The sequence below is a fragment of the Nyctereutes procyonoides genome, unplaced genomic scaffold (assembly GCF_905146905.1).
Source record: "Nyctereutes procyonoides isolate TBG_1078 unplaced genomic scaffold, NYPRO_anot_genome, whole genome shotgun sequence".
Lineage (NCBI taxonomy): Eukaryota > Metazoa > Chordata > Mammalia > Carnivora > Canidae > Nyctereutes > Nyctereutes procyonoides.
Genome location: NW_026575046.1, coordinates 17,067,808 through 17,086,758, shown reverse-complemented (window position 1 = coordinate 17,086,758; position 18,951 = coordinate 17,067,808). Strand labels below are relative to the sequence as shown.

Sequence of the window (18,951 nt, the reverse complement as noted above, 5' to 3'; positions counted from 1 at the left end):
TAACACTTGCTAATTATCTCTTTAATACAGAAAAAAGTTCAGGGCAGCCCGAGTGGCTCAGTGGTTTAGCGCCACCTTCAGCCCAGGGCCTGATCCTGGAGACCCGGGATGGAGTCCCACTCAGGCTCCCTGCATGGAGCCTGCTTCTCCCTCTGCCTGTGTTTCTGCCTTTCTCTGTGTGTATGTGTGTGTGTCTCTCATGAATAAATAAATAAATAAAATCTTTTTAAAAAAATACATAAAAAAGTTCAGACACAGAGCCTTGGCTGATAATAGTATATAGCAAGTATTTATGATTGTGTTATTTTTAATGAAATTTTAATAATTGCTATGTTCTATTAACAGCAAAATTGGCTTTTTGCTTGTGGTCGTGTTATAACATTTCCTTTAGGAAGAGAGAATGAGGAATGATTACTTCGTGGGCACTGGGTGTTTTCATGGCATGATGAAAAAGTTTGGAAACTAGAAAGAGTTGATGGTTGCACAACACTGAGAATATACTAAATACCATTAAATTATATATTTGTAAATGAAAAAATAAAGTGGTTAACTGTTATGTGCATTTTACCCCAAGATTAAAAGTATTTATAGTTTTAAAATAATTCATGTTTTAAAATTAAGTACCAAGGTGTAGCGAGATGGGAAAAGTTATGAGAGTAGTATGCAAACAAATGAGGTTTGAGAAACAGTCTTAAATAGTAAAACTAGACTGGATTAGCCTGGACAGAATTTCTGGGAGTTGACTATAGGATTCTCAAAGGTAGAGTCTTGGACAAACTAACTTTGGTAGCTTTTCAGGACACCAGCAACCTAGTACAGTCAACACTAGTGATTTCTGGTGGCATACCAGATGTCTTGAAGGGTTTAGGCAAAAATCCTGAGACAGAGAAAGAATCTACAGCATCCATCTGCCGCCTGTTCTAAATCTCTGCAGCTCTCATTCCTCTTCCTCACCATTCAAGGGACTCCTGTGTTCTTGATGCCCTCTGGTCACTCAATGCCCCAAACCATTTGTTTTTCATCATCAGTCAGAGCCTCTGTTTTTTAAATGCAGGTTTTAACTATGTTTTGAAAGGACCAATATCCACAAGGTCACTATAAAGATCAAATTATATTTGGGACATGCTTTAAAAGTGTTTTTGTAAACTCTGGATTCTAAGTCCTCTGGATTCTAAGTCATGAGTCGTTCATAAAATTAATTCAATAGATTATAATCAGTAAAATGAATAAAATGAAATGAAAAAAATTGGGAGTACACTGTACCTTGCAAGATCAGGAACTGTTTTGGTAAACTTCTATTTCAGTCGCACGGGTATGTGTGTGTATGTGTGGCTGTGTGTCAGTTTATGCAAAGATACTTGCAAAGTCAATCATAATAAAAATGTAATTTACTATAGACAAAAAAATAGTTTTATAAAACAAGTCCTTTCTCTCTGTGTTATCTGATCAGAGAGCGAAAGACCCGTTGCTCTGTATACAGGAATGATTACAGCAACTGGTTCCTTAATCACTTATCCCATGACCATCAGTGTTTTCTACCCAGAGTAAAATTTTTACAGCAAAAGTAAACTTTTTATCAGACAGTAGTGATAATAATTTTTTATATAATATTAAGTATAAATAAATTGGGGCAATAACTTTAAAAATACTTCTGAATTAAGATTTGATCCTTATATTACTTTGTAGGAGAGAGCTAAAAAACACAAAAACTCTGATAAGGAACAAAACTGGTAAATATTCTAAATATTCTGAATTGCTGGAATGTAACAGAATCTGAAAATGCTCTGTAATTTGGGTATAATACTTAAAAATAAGTTTCTGAGTTTTATGAAATACAGTAAATTCTATGGCTTATATAATTAGTACAACAAGGAAATTAAAAAAAAAAAAAGAACAAGAAGGTTCACTGTAGCAAGAGTTTTAGAGTTCAAATCATTACTGGTTACATCCCTCTCCAGTTGCAATGAATCAAAGAGTAGGTTAAAAGAGAATGCACACAACCCAGAAAACTCTTTCACATTTTTGGCTCAGATATTACTTTCTGTATATAAAAGCCCTACTAGTGGCTCTATTGAGTGAACATTTAACATTTACTATATTGTTTATAATGATTAAAACAGTAATGTTTGGCGTCTTCAGCTTACAAAATAAATCACAGCTGTCCTGAAGCTGAGAAACACAGCTCAGGAAATATCTCTCCTAGAGAGAGGAATCCCTTATATAGGCTTTCGAGAGACTGTAGTCATCCTGCAGAGATCCACCATTTTAAATGACATAACAGCCCTATCTAGATAACTGTGAAGGGCTTTACTCGTGCCACAGAAGATGCAAATTTTCTTTCTTTTCTATTTTGTTTTTCCTAAAATTTAGGGATTATCGGAATACCTGGGTGGCTCAGCTGGTCAAGTATCTGCCTCTTGATTTTGGCTCAGGTTATAATCTCAGAGTCCTTAGATGGAGCCCCACATAAGGCTCCACACTGGACACGGAGCCTGGTTAAGGTTCTCTTTCTTCTTCTTCCCTTGCTCCCCTCACTCCTACTCATGTACATGCTTGCTCACTCTCTCTCAAAAAAAAAAAAAAAAAAAATAGGGAGCATTTATTCCATATTACCAATTGAAATAGGATATTCATAAAAGTAAAACAAATTGTGCTAAAATAACACAAAACCAAAACAGATTTTCATGTAATCCAAATTCTCAACCTCAAACAGCCTACTTATCATTAAAAGATCAGAAACCAAGAAAAGAAATGATCAAATATGTTTTATGGAATCATTTTTCAACTTAAATTCTCTATGATTATACCAGTTGCTAAATAACAAAAATTCAAGAAAGAAAACGAAAAATCTAATTGGCTTTATTAATCAATGAATAAAATGGGCAACATCCCTTCTAGTAAGTAGGGGGTGCTCCAAAGGGCTATCCTAAAGTAAGGGATTTTAAAGATAAGAGAGGGCGCAGAAAAAAAGGAAATTATTAGCAAAGAATCCACTGTTTTAGGCAAAGTTGCCCTCCTAAAGGTAACAGCAGGAGTCTATCAGTAATCTTCCTTGTGCTGACCAGAAAACTGGGGAGGGATATGATTTTGTTGGGAATACTATCTATACATATTGAGTAGATTAGGATAATGATCTATTAGATATTTAAAATTAAATTTTGTCATCATTATCAACACAGTGAGGTTTATTTTTTTTTTAAGATTTTATTTATTTATTCATGAGAGAGGCTGACTGGTTAAAGGTTACATCCCTGGGAGGGTTGAAACTAAAGTTGGGTTAGGTATTAAGTATTGGTTTACTAACTTGAGGCCTTAACCTAAGTGACATCATTTTAGGTTTGTGGTTTTCTTTCTAACATAGTGCACAACTCTTTATAAAGGCATAATTTAAAATACTGTGAAAAAACGTCCTTTACATTTTACCCATTTGTCCATCTAACTTCAAAAAATCTTCAAAATCCAAACATTACCGCTTTCACTACCATCCTGGGCCAGAAAATTACCTAGACATCTGCAACAGCCAGCCCCCAAACAGTCTCCTTACTTCTACCTTTCTCCATTTGTAGTATTCTCCGTGCAAAATGTCATGTGTGATTGCCAGGGCGGGGGGGGGGGGGGAGGCGTGGAGAATGGGTGAAATAGATGAAGAGGATTAAGAGGTACAAACTTCCAATTCTAAAATAAACAAGTGTCTGGGATCCCTGGGTGGCGCAGCGGTTTGGCGCCTGCCTTTGGCCCAGGGCGCGATCCTGGAGACCCGGGATCGAATCCCACATCGGGCTCCCGGTGCATGGAGCCTGTTTCTCCCTCTGCCTGTGTCTCTGCCTCTCTCTCTCTCACTGTGTGCCTATCATAAATAAATAAAAAAATAAAAATAAAAAAATAAAATAAAATAAACAAGTGTCACAGAGATAAAAAGTACAACACAGGGAATATAGTCAATAATATTGTTTGGTAACAGATGGTAACTATACTTCTTGTGGTGAATGTTTAGTATAGAACTGTTGAATCATTATGTTGTACACCTGAAACTAATATAACACTGTATGTTAATTATACTTCAAGTTTTAAAAAAACGGTCAGAGTGATTCTTTTAAGAATACAACTTGGATTACATCATTTTTCTAAAATCCATCTAGGAGTATTCAAACTCCTTGACATAGCCTCTAAGGCCCTTTGATCTGATAGCATCCCACCCCAAACTTTTCTCACTTCTCATTCATTCTTCCCTAGGAAAGAAGGTAGTACATTAATCTGACCTGTGACTGTGGTAAAAATTAACTGACAGCTCTTGACTTAGGTCTTCCTCTTCCTTCTTGGGTGTAAGCTGACCTAAAAGAGTAATTCTCCTCCTCTTTTCCATGTCCAAAGTCTTCCTGGGGCAAGCCTATCTGGGTTCAAGTTGAATGTCCAATTCTAGGAATTAGTTAGTGGGCACTTCTGATTGCTATCCTCCTCTACCATTTGTAGCAACAGTAGATTCTGGGCCTTTATCTATCACATTTTGGTGATTAGTCTTATTTCTTAATTTGTTTAGAACTAATGTAGGAAAGAGGGGTGCTATATTATGAGAGCTACTAAAAAACCCAATTCACTGAAAACACACACACACACACACACACACACACACACACACACCTTACATGTGAGTACGGAAAAGAATTTAGAAATTTTTATCTCTGGGTGGAGTAGTTATAGATAACTCATGTCTTTCATATGCTTTTCTATTTGGAGTATCTTTACAAATAACTATAGATTACTTTTATAATCAGAAAAAAAAATAGCCCAAACTAACTTACTTTGGGAACCATTACATAGGGCACCAAGGTTGGCACCAAGTTTTCAGAGGAAATCATGATTACATGCCATGCAGATAAAAATGTCTTACTTTTTCACAGATATCTCTTAATTACTTTCACTCTAAATTCAAGTCACCAAAAAGTGACAAAAATTACAACATTCTCTTGAATCTGTAGAGCCCCTGGGGAGGCACAAAGAGACAAGCAGACTCCTTACTGAGTAGGGAGCCCGATGTTGATGCTGGGCTCGATCCTGGGCTTGATACCAGGACTCTGAATTCATGACCTGATCCCATGTCAGACACTTAATCACCCAGAGACCCCTCTTATTCATATATTTTAAACTAGGGGTTTCTGCTGAAAAATGTCTATTTTTTTCTGTCCTAATGATCAATACACATCCACAAATATTCATAGATGTTTCTACTCCTACCACATTTAGGAGAAAGTTTTAATTCTTCTAGTTTTACTTACAAGTTAAAGTGTTTTAAGAATATTTATAATCTTTACAAGAAAAATACTTATATTAATTCTATTTTATTTTTCCTCCTGTCTTCCCTGGGCAACTTTGGTCAGTATATGATCATCTAAACCTAAGAATTTTTTCAGACATTATTTTGATCAGTTATATTTTCTTCTTTCTGAATGTTAAGACTACATCAATGCAGTGCATAAGTTTTACCTTTTTCAGTATACTGTGTAAGGTCTACATCTCAAAATTAGAATATGAAAGGAAGGACTTTTGGGATAAAACTTAAATACTGAAATTTAACTCAGCAACTACTTATTAAATCCCTACCACATGTTTTCTATACCAGCGATCCAAAGTTAAGGAAGAAAAAACAAAAAAAACCTTGTCTCCAAAGAACATATTAACAATGACTTGTAAATTTTTTTGTCCTTAGCCAATTTAGACAAGGCAGGAGATGACCTGCTTCATTTATTCCTCTATTCCAGTGGCAAGGGAACTCAGGGTTTAAAGCTCCACTGCAGATAAAGTCTTGAAAAGATCATAATAAGTCACTCTCTAAGCAGCTTTATCAAAGTATAATATAAAATTTATCTATTTTCAGTGTGTGATTCAATGATCTTTAGTATAGTTACAGAGCTGTGCAACCATCACCATAATCTGGCTTTAGAATATCTCCACCAGGGTCACTCATTTGTTAACCATAAAGTATTGCAGCACAGTGATTAGGAATGCAGGTTCTAGTGCAGACTGCTTGGTTCCATAATTTTACTAGCCTTGAGCAAGCTGTTAAAACTTTCTCTACTGGGTTTTAGTTTTCTCATCTATTTTTAAATTTATTTAAAAATTTTTTTAAAAAAATTCATTTTATTAATTCATGAGAGATACAGAGAGGCAGAGACACAGGCAGAGGGAGAAGCAGGCTCCCAGTGGGGTGTCCGATGCAGGACTCAATCCCAGGATCCCGGGACCAAGACCTGAGCCGAAGTCAGACCCTCAACCAATGAGCCACCCAGGCGTCCCTAGCTTTCTCATCTAAAATATGTGGCTAATGGTAGTACCTCGTTGTATGGTCCAGAGGGTCAAATGAATTATCATATGTATAAAGTACTTAGAACAGTGGTTGGCACAAAGTGTTCAGTAATGATTAGCTATTATTAATATCATATGCTTTAAAAATCTATTAGAAAAAAGACTGAAAATACTTTTGAAGCAAATAAGCATTATTCCATACTGAAGACTAAAACAACCTATAACCACACACTTATGTGATAATAAAAAACCCTGATCAACAGTAATCAAAAACTTAAAAACAAGAATAAGAGTAACTGAAAACTAAACAAACTCAAGATAAAATCTATGATGATCTGATACCACCCATTCACTGTCAACAAATATGTACGGGGAGCACATCTTTTTAGGGATGGGAAAATAGCAAATAAGACAAAAAGTCCCTGACCTTATGAAGCTCAGGTTAGAAGGATACAACATGAATGGGCAGACAAATGAAAAACAAAAGAAAATAATTACACAGTGGGAAATGTCATAAAGACAAAAACATATTTTAGGCAATGGTACAGAGATAATAGTGTTAGGGAAAGCAAGGGCACTACTCTAGCCAGAAATCTAGTCTCACTCTAGAACTAGCCTATATTCTATATTCTCTATTATTATACTGCTTTGTGGTTCTGAGATGACATTTGCCACAGGTCAGAATACAAAGTTAGCAGCCACATCCAAGACAGTAAACAAAAACCTACATGCAACAAAGGCTCCGAGGTAGGACAATTTGAGCAATGGAAAGAGGCTAGCAAATCTGGAGTTTAAAAGAATATAAAGAAGAATGGCAGGTAAGATGGGGCACCTGAGTGGCTCAGTTGGTTGATTTTGGCTCAGGTCATGATCTCACGGTCATGAGAGGAGCCTCGTGTCAGGCTCCCCACTCAGCAGGGAGTCTGCTTTTCTCCCTCTGCCCCTCCCCCTGTTTGCACACACACATGCATGCACACTCTCTCAAATGAATAAATCTCTGAGCAGCCCTGGTGGCTCAGCAGTTTAGTACCGCCTTCAACCTTCAATCCTGGAGACCCTGGATCCAGTCCCATGTCAGTCTCACGGCGTGGAGCCTGCTTCTCTGCCTCTCTCTGTCTCTCTCAGGAATAAATAAAATAAAATATAAATAAATAAATAAATAAATAAATAAATAAATAAATAAATAAATCTAACTTATTTAAAAAAAAGGAGAAGAAGGAGGATGGCAGGTGAGGTTGGATAGGCAAACACCAAATTCCTGTACCATTTCACTATTTGAATCACCCCTTCCCTATCCAACTGCTTGAGGTAATGTTAGGTCACTACCTGTAGATTTCTGGGGAAATTTACCATCACCATGGGCCACACTATGGCAAAGCATTCGTTACTTTCAAATGATGAGACTGGACAGCCCCAGTGGCTTAGCAGTTTAGCACCACCTTCGGCCTGGTGCATGATCCTGGGGACCCGGGATCAAGTTCCATGTCGGGCTCCCTGCATGGAGCCTGCTTCTCCCCCTGCCTGTGTCTCTCCCTCTCCCCACCCTCTCTGTCTCTAATAAGTGAATAAAAATCTTAAAAAAAGAAAAAAACGATGAGATTTAGAAATGGAAGATTATTTCTTAAAAAACATTTGGCCTAATCCTGTTACTTGTATGTTTTCAGGGTTTATACTCCTGGATAAATAATCTTCTGGTCCATAAAAAGAGCATCATGACTGTTCAACAGCAGCATGGAGGGAATAGCATCTAATTTGGCTTTGACTGAATTGAGTTCTCCACCAGCAGTTGGGGGCTTGCAGCATACATGGCAATATGGTCAGTTTTGAGAAGGGCAGCAAGGCAGTAGAGGGAGATCAGGAGGGAACAAAGCATAATTAAGTGATTTTTTTTCTAAGTTTTTCCATTTATGGAGAAAGTCGTGGGAGATATTCAAAGGCTGGTTAAAGATAAACTGAAAGGCTGTAGGTGTCAGTCGGGGGAAATGTGAACTATATTCAGTATGTGGTAAGCACTGCCGCACTCTGTACTGCATTTCATAGGATTTAAACTGAAACTGAGTCATATCAGAGTGGATGGACAGAGAAGGGTAACGATGTACAAAAACATAAGTTGGAGATGATGCAAGTCTGAAGTAGAATGAAAGCAAAGGAGGTGAAACTGAGGATGCAGTTGTGAGAGCCACTAATACAGAATTTATAAGACTGACACTGGTTATAGGAAAGGGAAATTAGCAGGAGAAGAGGTTGTTTCAAAAAGTGATATTGTCAATAAGGAGAGACTGAAAAAAGACAGCTGCTTGGAAAGTCTTATATTTTATTCTTCAAAAGATTCAAAAGAGATTACACAGTATCTTCTGATACATCCTCAAAATATCGATTCTCCAGCTTCTCCAGGGCCTTTGAAAGCAAACTGGGTCGGGTCACTGTTTTGTTCACTGTGGTATATGCCCAGCATGTAGAATAGTACTTAGATCAGAGAACATACTCAATAACTTTTGTGGAATCAATGATGTGATCTCTTTGCCTCCCTTCCATCTATCAGCCCCCCTTGCTCCTTATTTTCTTCCCTACTGGCCCAAAAGGCTACAATTTTACACATTTTGAGCAACTATCTTACCAACATCCTTAATTACATGGCCCATTATCCTTCTGTTACACATTTCCTATTTTTTTCTCTGAGATTTCATATGATCTTCTCTATAACCCCAATGCCCTGAAAGTTCAAGATGTACAGCTTAATGGGAGTCTTTTTTTTAAAGATTTTATTTATTTATGAGAGAGAGAGAGAGAGAGAGAGAGAGAGAGAGAGAGAGAGACAGCAACACAGAGGGAGAAGCAGTCTCCATGCAGGGGAGTCCAATGGGGTACTCGATCCCAGGACTCCAGGATCACAACCTGAGCCCAAGGCAGACATTCAACTGCTGTGCCACCCAAGCATCCCGATGGGAGTCCTTTTCATTCACTGGAAAATTATGTGTTTCCAGTTCTGACATTCATTCACTTATTCATTTGTTTATTTATTTGGAACAGGAAGAGTAACTATTTCTCATCTAATTCCATCCTCCCTCCTCGACATTTTTTTTTCTAGAATTTTCAAGTCAAAATACTCAGTGTGTTTTTATTTACTTTTTGGGTGATTTCTTTGACTCTATCTTTCAAAATCCATATGGATTTCCCCTCCCAGTATCATCTATTTACTTTCCAAGAGCTCTTGCTTGAACTCTAAATGTGCAAAAATTTAGTTTCTTGGTTGTAATATTTTCTCTTTTCTGAGAATATGAATTATAGGATGTTTTTCTTAAAATTTTCTTGTTTCCTACATTTTTTTAAATTTTTATTTATTTATGATAGTCACACACAGAGAGAGAGAGGCAGAGACACAGGCAGAGGGAGAAGCAGGCTCCATGCACCAGGAGCCTGACGTGGGATTCGATCCCGGGTCTCCAGGATGGCGCCCTGGGCCAAAGGCAGGCACCAAACTGCTACGCCACCCAGGGATCCCAGTTTCCTACATTTTTTAAGAGATTTTATTTATTTATTCATAGAGACACACAGAGAGAGAGGCAGAGACTCAGACAGAGGGAGAAGCAGGCTCCATGCAGGGAGCCCAATGTGGGACTCGATCCTGGGTCTCCAGGATCACGCTCCAGGCTGCAGGCAGCGCTAAACCACCGCACCACTAGGGCTGCCCTTCTGTTTCCTACATTGTCTCTCTCTCCCATCTGAGTTTTTCTGTTTGCTTTAGTTTCTGTATTTCATATTAGAGGATTTCTTCAAATGTCTGGTAATCCTTGTCTGTCCATTAATATGTAAGAGAAAGGCACTAAAAAGCTGATTAAAAATTCTATGTCAGGGGTGAAAATCTTGTAAAGGGCTAACAGTAAATATTTTAGGCTTTGGGGGCCATATAGTCTGTTGCAACTACCCAACTCTGCTGCTATAATGCAAAAACCACCACAGACAATATGAAAATGAATGAGCAAGGCTGCTCTGATAAAACTTTATGTATGACAATGAAATTTGAATTTCACATAATTTTCATGTGTCATAAAATATTTTTCATAATTTGATTTTTTAAGTGCCATGTGTCATAACAGTAGGCAGAATAATGTCCCCCAAAGACTTTCACATCCTTTTTTTAAAAAAAAAAAAATTTATTTATTTATTCATGAGACACATACAGAGAGAGAGAGATTGGCAGAGACACAGGGCAGAGGGAGAAGCAGAGACACATGCAGGGAGCCCAATGTGGGACTCGATCCCGGGTCTCCAGGATCAGGCCCTGGGCTAATGGCGGCGCTAAACCGCTGAGCCACCCGGGCTGCCCAAGACTTTCACATCCTAATTCCTTAAACTTGTGAATGTTATTTTACATGACAAAGGGGGCATTAAGGTTTTAGACTGAATTAATGTTGCTAAACTGATCTTAAAATCGGGAGATGATCCTGGATTAATGAGCAGATCCAAAGTCACCACAAAGGTCTTTAAAAGTGGAAGAGGGAAATAGAAGAGAAGGTCACCATGTTGCGATGTGAAAGGACTCCACTCACTTTTGCTGGCCTGAAAGGTGTAAGAAAGGGGCCATGAGCCAAGGAATGTGAATAACTGCTACTAGCCAGAAAAGGCAAGAAAATAGATGCTCCCCTGAAGGCTCCAGAAAGGAACACAGCCCTTAACTACCTTAATTTTGGTCCAGTAAGACCTCTAAGCCACAAAAGTATAAAATTATAAATTTGTGTTGTTTTAAGTCACTAAGTTTGTGGTAATTCGTTACAGTAGCCATGAGACAACAATATAGCCATTTAAAAATGTAAAAACCCTTCTCAGCTTCCAGGCTATAGGAAACCAGATGGTGGGCTATATTCGGCACATGGGCCATAGTTTGCTGACCCCTGGTATAGGCTCTTGATCCAAATGCCTAGGACGAAAATCTCAATTCTGCCACTTAACTGTAATCTTTGGTAGGCAAGTCAACCTCTTTGTGTCTTGTTTCCTCATCAGCAAAGTGATGATAGTAACAGTACTTCTATCACAGGAATGCTCTAAGGATTAAATGAAATATTACATGTAAAGTGTTTAAAATATCACCTACCCCACATGAAGTACCCAGTAATTGCTATTATACTAATAATGGAAGGGAGACGGAGAAACACAGCTCTCCATGAAGATGTTCCCCTTATCTCAGTTCTACTACAATACAGTCTCTAACACTGAAAAGTAATTCTTTTGCATTGTCGGGGTGAGGGAAGAAGAAGGAATAAAAGTGATGTAGTTGCACATGATAGAGAAGGGAACCCCAGGATAAATCCGTTTGTCTTTTACAGGCCTCCCCAACCTCGGCTAACGTTTCTGTTTTCTCATTCGTGCATCTGGTTTCCAGCTTCCAAAGGTGTCTTGAGTTCTCTTTTCTGCTGTCATCTCCCCTGTAACTCTCTTCATCCATGAGGGTTTATGTTTTTAAAAATGCCTTTTCTGTCATTTTAGTGGGTTTCAAGAGGGAGCAGAGTTGAATGTGCTTAATTTTTCCTGTTTTAACTGAAATTCTTAAATTCAATTGCTCTATTATTCCTGGCCTCAAAAAGCAAGGATAATAATCACTTATATTTAAAAGAAAATCTTTTAACCTAACTTTTTCAAAAGGCAGTATTTTCTCATTTAAAAAATCTTCTCATTTTCTCATTAAAAAATGTTGCTTCCATCGCTTCTTGGCCTTTTGGCTAAGATCAAGTGTAAAAAAATGTTGCTTCCAACAGTATATGATACTTTCTAAAAGCACTATGAGTAAAACTTGAAAGCTTTCATTAAAATAATTCACAAATTAGAACTTAACTTCAGGGCCTGCAAGTAATTTTGTACAGTTCTGATGGTTATTTGTGTTTTGAGTCAATAACATACTTTTTTGAAAAGTAAACTTCAAAAAATATGCGTGTTAAAAACACTACAGAACAATCTGTATGTCACGTTTTCTATTCAGTGTTTATTTTAAAAAGGTAATTGCAGTTCATACATCTACTCAAGCATGCTAACTAGTGGGTATATGACATTCTCATTAATTGATGGGGACTGTATTTTCATACACTGAATGATGGCTATAACAGGGATCTACAATCTCATCTTTCTAAGCCATACTTTTGGTCACCAAAGAAATCTGTAAAACTCATGACACTTTCACAGTCTGAGTTAAAAAGCATCCTGAGATCTAACTTCACTATTCTATAAAAACTATAAGCTGACTAGGATCTAAAGAGAAGAAGAAGACCAATAATTATTAAGAAACTATTATGTGCAAATTTCATTCTAGGTACTTTAAATATATTACTTAATATAATCCTCAAAAATAATCTGACAAGATGGGGATCATGCCCTCATTTCCTGAGTAAGGAAAATGATGCACAGAATGCTCAGGAAACCCAGGACTGATAGACAGAAAGCTTAGAGTAATATATAATGTGACTTATGTCTCAGGTGTCATTTACAAACTGTGCCATAGAAGTATGCAATCGATATTTAGCTATCCATATTTTTTAGACTCCCAATATTATGACTAATGAAGAGATAAAAATCTGTATTTGAATTTTTAATGATGCTCCTTATGTATTTTTTCAGATACAGAATGTTTTCTTAAAGGATGATATCTAAATAATTTGCTTTTTAAATTGTTTAAAAATACCATTCCCCCCCCATAATGTACTTTGCTTCCCCCATATAGTCAATATTTTGCCACTTTAACTTATACTGATATTGGATATAAGGTTTGAATCATTGTTAAATGACTGGGCTTTGTGGAAAGAAGGGAGAAGACATCTGGAGGAGGGCATGAACCCAGACTTGCACAGTGTTGGCCACTGGAAGTCATGTTTAACTTATGGAAGTCTTCTGATGACATCACTATGAGAAAGATAAAGGACACTCAAAGAGTACAGAGAATTCAAATCCCAAAAAGCTCTCCATGCATTAGTCCCAAGGTTGGTAACTAAAGTGTTATGTTACAAAAATTAATACGCAAGACTAAAAGCAATTGTTTTGGGCTGAAATAGTCCCAAATGGAAATTTTTTAATGAAATTGAGTTATTCACATTTGTAAATGATAGTAAATGATAAATAACTGTAATGAAATGTTTTCCACAAAGTTATGTGACATTAAAACTGCACAACAAATGACAAGATTGGAAATGAAGACAAAATACCATTTGCTAAAAATATTTCAAAGTATTATTCTTTTAAAAACTCCAAAATCTGCAATATCATCAGGTTAACACTCTATTTAAGGGAAATCTAATTGGTTCTAATTGTAAAAATAAGAAAGGTGAGGTAAATATTACTGTGAGAGTAAAGAGTGTTTTTCTCTTCAGTGGCTATGACAGCTTCATAACAATTCCAAAAAGCACAGAGAGAAAAAGCTATCCATAAAAAAAATTACTACAAAATGTAGTTAACCAACAGTATGAGAATTTGGCCTGAACTAGTTTACATGAGGTGTGAGAGAAGAAGGATCAAAGCTGTATTATGGAAACTTAACAGAAAATACTATGAAAAACAAATTTTTAAATCTCAAAATAAATCTATAAGATACAAGGCACAGCAGATAGTGTCCAATAGTGAGGAATGATTTCTGTGAGACTTTAAGCAACGTAAAGGTACCCAGGGACTCAAGTGCCACCCACAAAATATTCTCTTTATTCTGCTTTATTTTCCTTGTGGTACTTGCACAATAGCTGAAATTATAGCTTTATGGTGATCTTAAAAGACTCAAAATGTTTTGAGAAATAACAATCTCAAAAGAGCCTTTCAATGTGACTGCTTTGACACAGAGTAGCCCTTGTTAGGTTGGTTAGTAAAATAACAACACTATCTCATTGGTTATCTAAATTCCTCACCCCTCAGAGGTCCTGACTATAAGTACCTATCCTGACCCTCTTAGCCTTCCCTAACTCTTCCATATTCTGGACACTATACAAAGTAGCTATACAAGGTTATAAATTATCCTACAGATTATTCTTTTTTACAACCACTTAATGGGTTTAAATTTCTTTTGTCTCATTCTCAGTGAGGTGGTAGGTGTTTCAACATACTAGTGAAATGTTCTTAATGTAGACAGCTAGCTATAGATACAGAGATATGAATAAAAGTACAAAAGAACACATACCAGGTAATTTGCAAGCCTTATGGGGTAGAGATAGAATAATGAGGGCAAAGAAGTTACTAATAAACAAATAATAGACTTTTTGAAAACTTTATCTTTCCATGTGTGTAAAATTATGATCCCATTTAAATAAATTAGAGCTCTACCGATTCAAGTAAAAAAAAGCAAATTGCAAATTCTCTTTCTATATAAAAATAAACCTTTGTCGGTGCCTGAATGGCTCAGTCAGTTAAGCGTCTGACTTCAGCTCAGGGTTCTGGGATCAAGTCCTGCATTGGGCTCCCTGCCTAGTAGGGAGTCTGCTTCTCCCTCTCCCTCTCCCTCTGCCACTCCCCTTGCTTGTGTGCTTGCTCTCTCCCTCTCTCTCTCTCTTTCTCTCTGTCAAATAAATATATCTTTTTTAAAAAAAAAACTTTTAATCCATGTTTCTACACACAAATAAAAGGAAAGGTGAAAAGAGGACATAAATCAACCTAAGCTTAACATGGGTAATCTGACAGTGACTAGAGACATTTACATATCTGTAGTACACTGGATCTAAGCTACTACTGGTGACTTTATTTCCCATATTCTCTCTCACTGTTCTCTTATGCACCGGGGGGCTTCATTTGTCCAGGAACCTATCTCCCAATGTCATTACTAGTTCTTGCCCAAGTCCTTCTCTGATCCATACCAACTATTCTCTAGGATGGCTGATAGTAGGGGGATTGATCAGCCACTGAGCTGGAGAAATGTCTCTGCAGTATCTCTTAGGCTTGAGGTTTTCCTGGTAAGGGGTTGTAGCATGTGATCACTTCCCAAAATGCACAGCCCCAGAATCTGTGCAGGGGATGCAGCAAAAGGAGAAGTAAGAGGCAGTCAGGTAGAGGGTAGTCAAGCTGTTGCTGACCATACCCACTGCCAAATAAAACAACTTAAAATATATTTTTTAATTTTATTTATTTATTCATGAGAGACACACATACAGAGAGAGAGAGAGAGAGAGAAGCAGGCTCCACACAGGGAGCCCAATGTTGGACTCGATCCTGGGACTCCAGAATCATGCCCTGGGCCAAAGGCAGGTGCTAAACCACTGAGCCACCCAGGGATCCCCAATTTAAAATATTATTACTTCCCATCACCTGTGTCTACAGAAGGCATGCATAAATAAATAAATAGATAGATAAGATTGTCTCCATTTTCTTACCCAAATCTTAGTTTACAGTGATTGCAATACAAGTAAATACAGCATGCTCTTTTAGTAAAGGTTCTAGCATAATGTAGATTCTTAATAGATATTTAAAAAACAGCAACAGTGCTTTGAAAAAAAAATATGTCCAAAGAATTTGCTATGTTTTTATATGAACAGAAGTCACTAGATATTTGTCAGACCATACAACGCTGGAATATTTTAAAAGTCAGGAGTTAGACTTGAGAGCCATGAAACCAGTTTTTAAAAATCCACCTATGTTAATACAGATTGCATAATTTTACATCAAGGATATACTAAAAATAACCTCAATTTCTTCCCATCCCTTCTCTACCTCTCTCACTGTATTTTCATATAAATATAATAGTTTTTATGTTGCTATTTTTAAATGTCTTCCTACAAATAAGTCAACAACCTTATTTTGCTACCTTTCCAGAATACATTCATCCACTTATTCATTCAACAAATGGTTACTGAAGATCTGCTGTATAATAGGCATTTTTCTTTGCTCTGGGAATACAGCAGGAAGGAAAAGAGATAATAATCCTTTCCTTTGTAGAACTAATATCCTACCAGAGGTAAACAGCAATAAACAAGTATGTAAAATATATGGTAGAGTATGTTAAATGGTGATAAGCATGAGGGAAGAAAAGAGGGATAGAGAGTACCACTGGTGGGGAGAAGGCGGCAATTTTATGTAGGGTGGAGTCAAGATGTCTTGCTGAGAAGAGAAAATGTGAGCAAAGAACTAAAAGAGGTGAGGGGGAGGGACACCTGGGTGGCTCAGCAGCTGAGCGTCTGCCTTCAGCTCAGAGTCCGGGGATTGAGTCTCACATCAGGTTCCCCTCGGAGAGCCTGCTTCTTTCTCTCTCTGCCTGTGTCTCTGCCTCTGTGTGTCTCTCATGAATAAATAAAATCTTAAAATAATAAAAAATAATTAAAACAAAAGAGGTGAGGGGGAAAAGCTATGTGAACATGCAGGAGACACAGGCAGGCTGCAAAGGCTTCTGCATACATCAAACCTGAGTCAAGGTGTATGCTGTTACCTCTCCAATATCACCTCTCACTATTCTACACCTCCCTCACCTTGCTCCAACCACACACTTTCTTGCCACTGCTCACATATACGCTGATGAATGGGAACCGAGGGCCCAAGGAGGCCATGCAGACCTGTAGAAGCTTCTCTGAAAAGCCCTCCTTCTGAAATTGACAGGCCATCATCACATGACTGAAAGGGATACTGGGGAAGCAAACACTCCTCTACAGCAGCACTGGCCAACAGAACTCTGCAATGACAGGAATGTTCTTATCTGTGCTGTTCAATAAATAGCACATAACTACACCCATGTGGCTATTTGGTACTTGAACAGTATCATGTGACTATGAAACTGAAATTTCTATTGTAAATTTTAATTACTTTAAATTGAAACAGTCAAATGTGGCTAGTGGCTATCATACTGGCCAACATAATTCTAGAGTAGAGGTAGGTGCTAAGAACACAGGAATTTATCACTAATAGACCCCTTACTTCTAAAAAAGAAATATTTCATTTAATTTGCTAAAGTTAAAGTTGGTCTAACGAGAATTCTATAATTAGGCAGAGCAATTATGATAGTTTTACTTGTCACAAAACACAGACATGTATTCATCACTATTTACCATGTAACTCTCTGTCTACTGCATGGACAAACTACTGTTATGAGGCTTTTTTACCTCAGCTTCAGTGTTTCCCTGTTAATAATTTATTATTGCTGAAGTAATAATTAAGATATTTTGTAAAATTCTCTTCTTAAACTGTATTTCCTGCCAGCAAGTTTTTTCTTCTCAATTTGATTTGTCTTTAGGTGACATATATTTACACGCAAATGTCAAAATATGAATTTAACAAACAGGATGTGGTATAATAAGCTGTAACTTCATGCACTATTAAATTCTAACGAAACAGAACCAAAGACTATACAATTAGGCAAAACAGCTTAAAAGATTTGGGGGGGTGGGGTGGTAAATTGACATTAAAACAGCTTTGTTTTTTACAAAAATGGAAATAGAAGATACTCATTGTTTTAGGAGACATACAAAGTCAATCTTTAAAAATTATACTCAACTTTATAAGAATATATGGGAAAGGCCCACATATATGCATTATACTAAACACACTGCTATTAAAGCTACACTAGAAAACTTCATGACTTAGAATTTTTATGTTTAATTCAACAGCACCAGAGACGATGAAAGCCAGTTACTAAAAAATTTATTGCTTGGTTAAAACTCCGTTTACAATTAAAAGGATTTTAAAAATCTCTGTGCTGTTATGAAGCTTTATGGGGTTTACAATGGAGATGAAAACAGAAATAAAAAGATCTGACAAACAGAAAATGCCAAAGATATTTCCAGCATTATCAACATGGATTCTTTATTTCCCTATTATTACTTTTTACCTTATTCCTAGACAAATGATTTTAACTCATCTACCTAAACAGACAACTATGTCTCCTAGGGTCCCTTTTGAAATGTAAATGGCTGATGGGCAATTTTATTTAAAAAGAATATTCTTTTCATAATTTCTAAAAAGAACTAGAATATAAACTCTAAAAGGCAAGAATTTTTTATAATCTGCAATATTCCCAGTGCCTACAATAGTGCCTGCCATATAGTAGAGATACTTAATAAATTCTAACAAATTACTAAAATAATTTTTTTCAGAATCTTTTATTAAAATAACGATAACCAATATAAATAAATAAATAAACAAAACAAAACAAAAATAACTAAACAGCATTCTAACATTAGTGTAGATTTTCACTTTAACATTGGTAATACAGAATCATTCCACTTACCAAAAAATCTTGTTTTACCATCTCTACATAGAACAAAACCCTTTTTAAAGCTTATTGGTAATTCTAAGAATTAACCAAAACCTTTCATATTCATTATTTCATAGAATTATTTCTGTGATCCCTTCCAATTCCAAAATTTATTTATTCTAATAATGATCTAAACTGCAAAAGAAAATCTGACACCTATTCAAATGGAATGTCACAGAATGTTAAAACAAAGTATTAATTAAATTACTACAAAAATAATTGCAAAACGACTGATGAACCATTGCTGATATTTCATGGTTTTCTTAAATCTTTTAAAGGATATTTTCTGCTTAGTCTTGTTTTATGCTACTATCAAATCGATCGCTTTCAAAATCAAGTACACTGACACACCAAATAATAGAACTGCACTATGCTTTTTAAATTTTATACTAAAAGATCTACTGTATTTTAAAAACTAAATCTAATACACATTGGAAAATACTGAGCTGGAATGT

General features: G+C 36.5%; 1 protein-coding gene across 1 annotated transcript in view; it reads right to left on the bottom strand.

The window, feature by feature from the left end:
- The window catches only part of WDR70 (WD repeat domain 70), a 294,429-nt gene that overhangs the window by 93,196 nt on the left and 182,282 nt on the right, over nt 1-18,951 (bottom strand). The gene's annotated exons all lie outside the window — the stretch shown is intronic.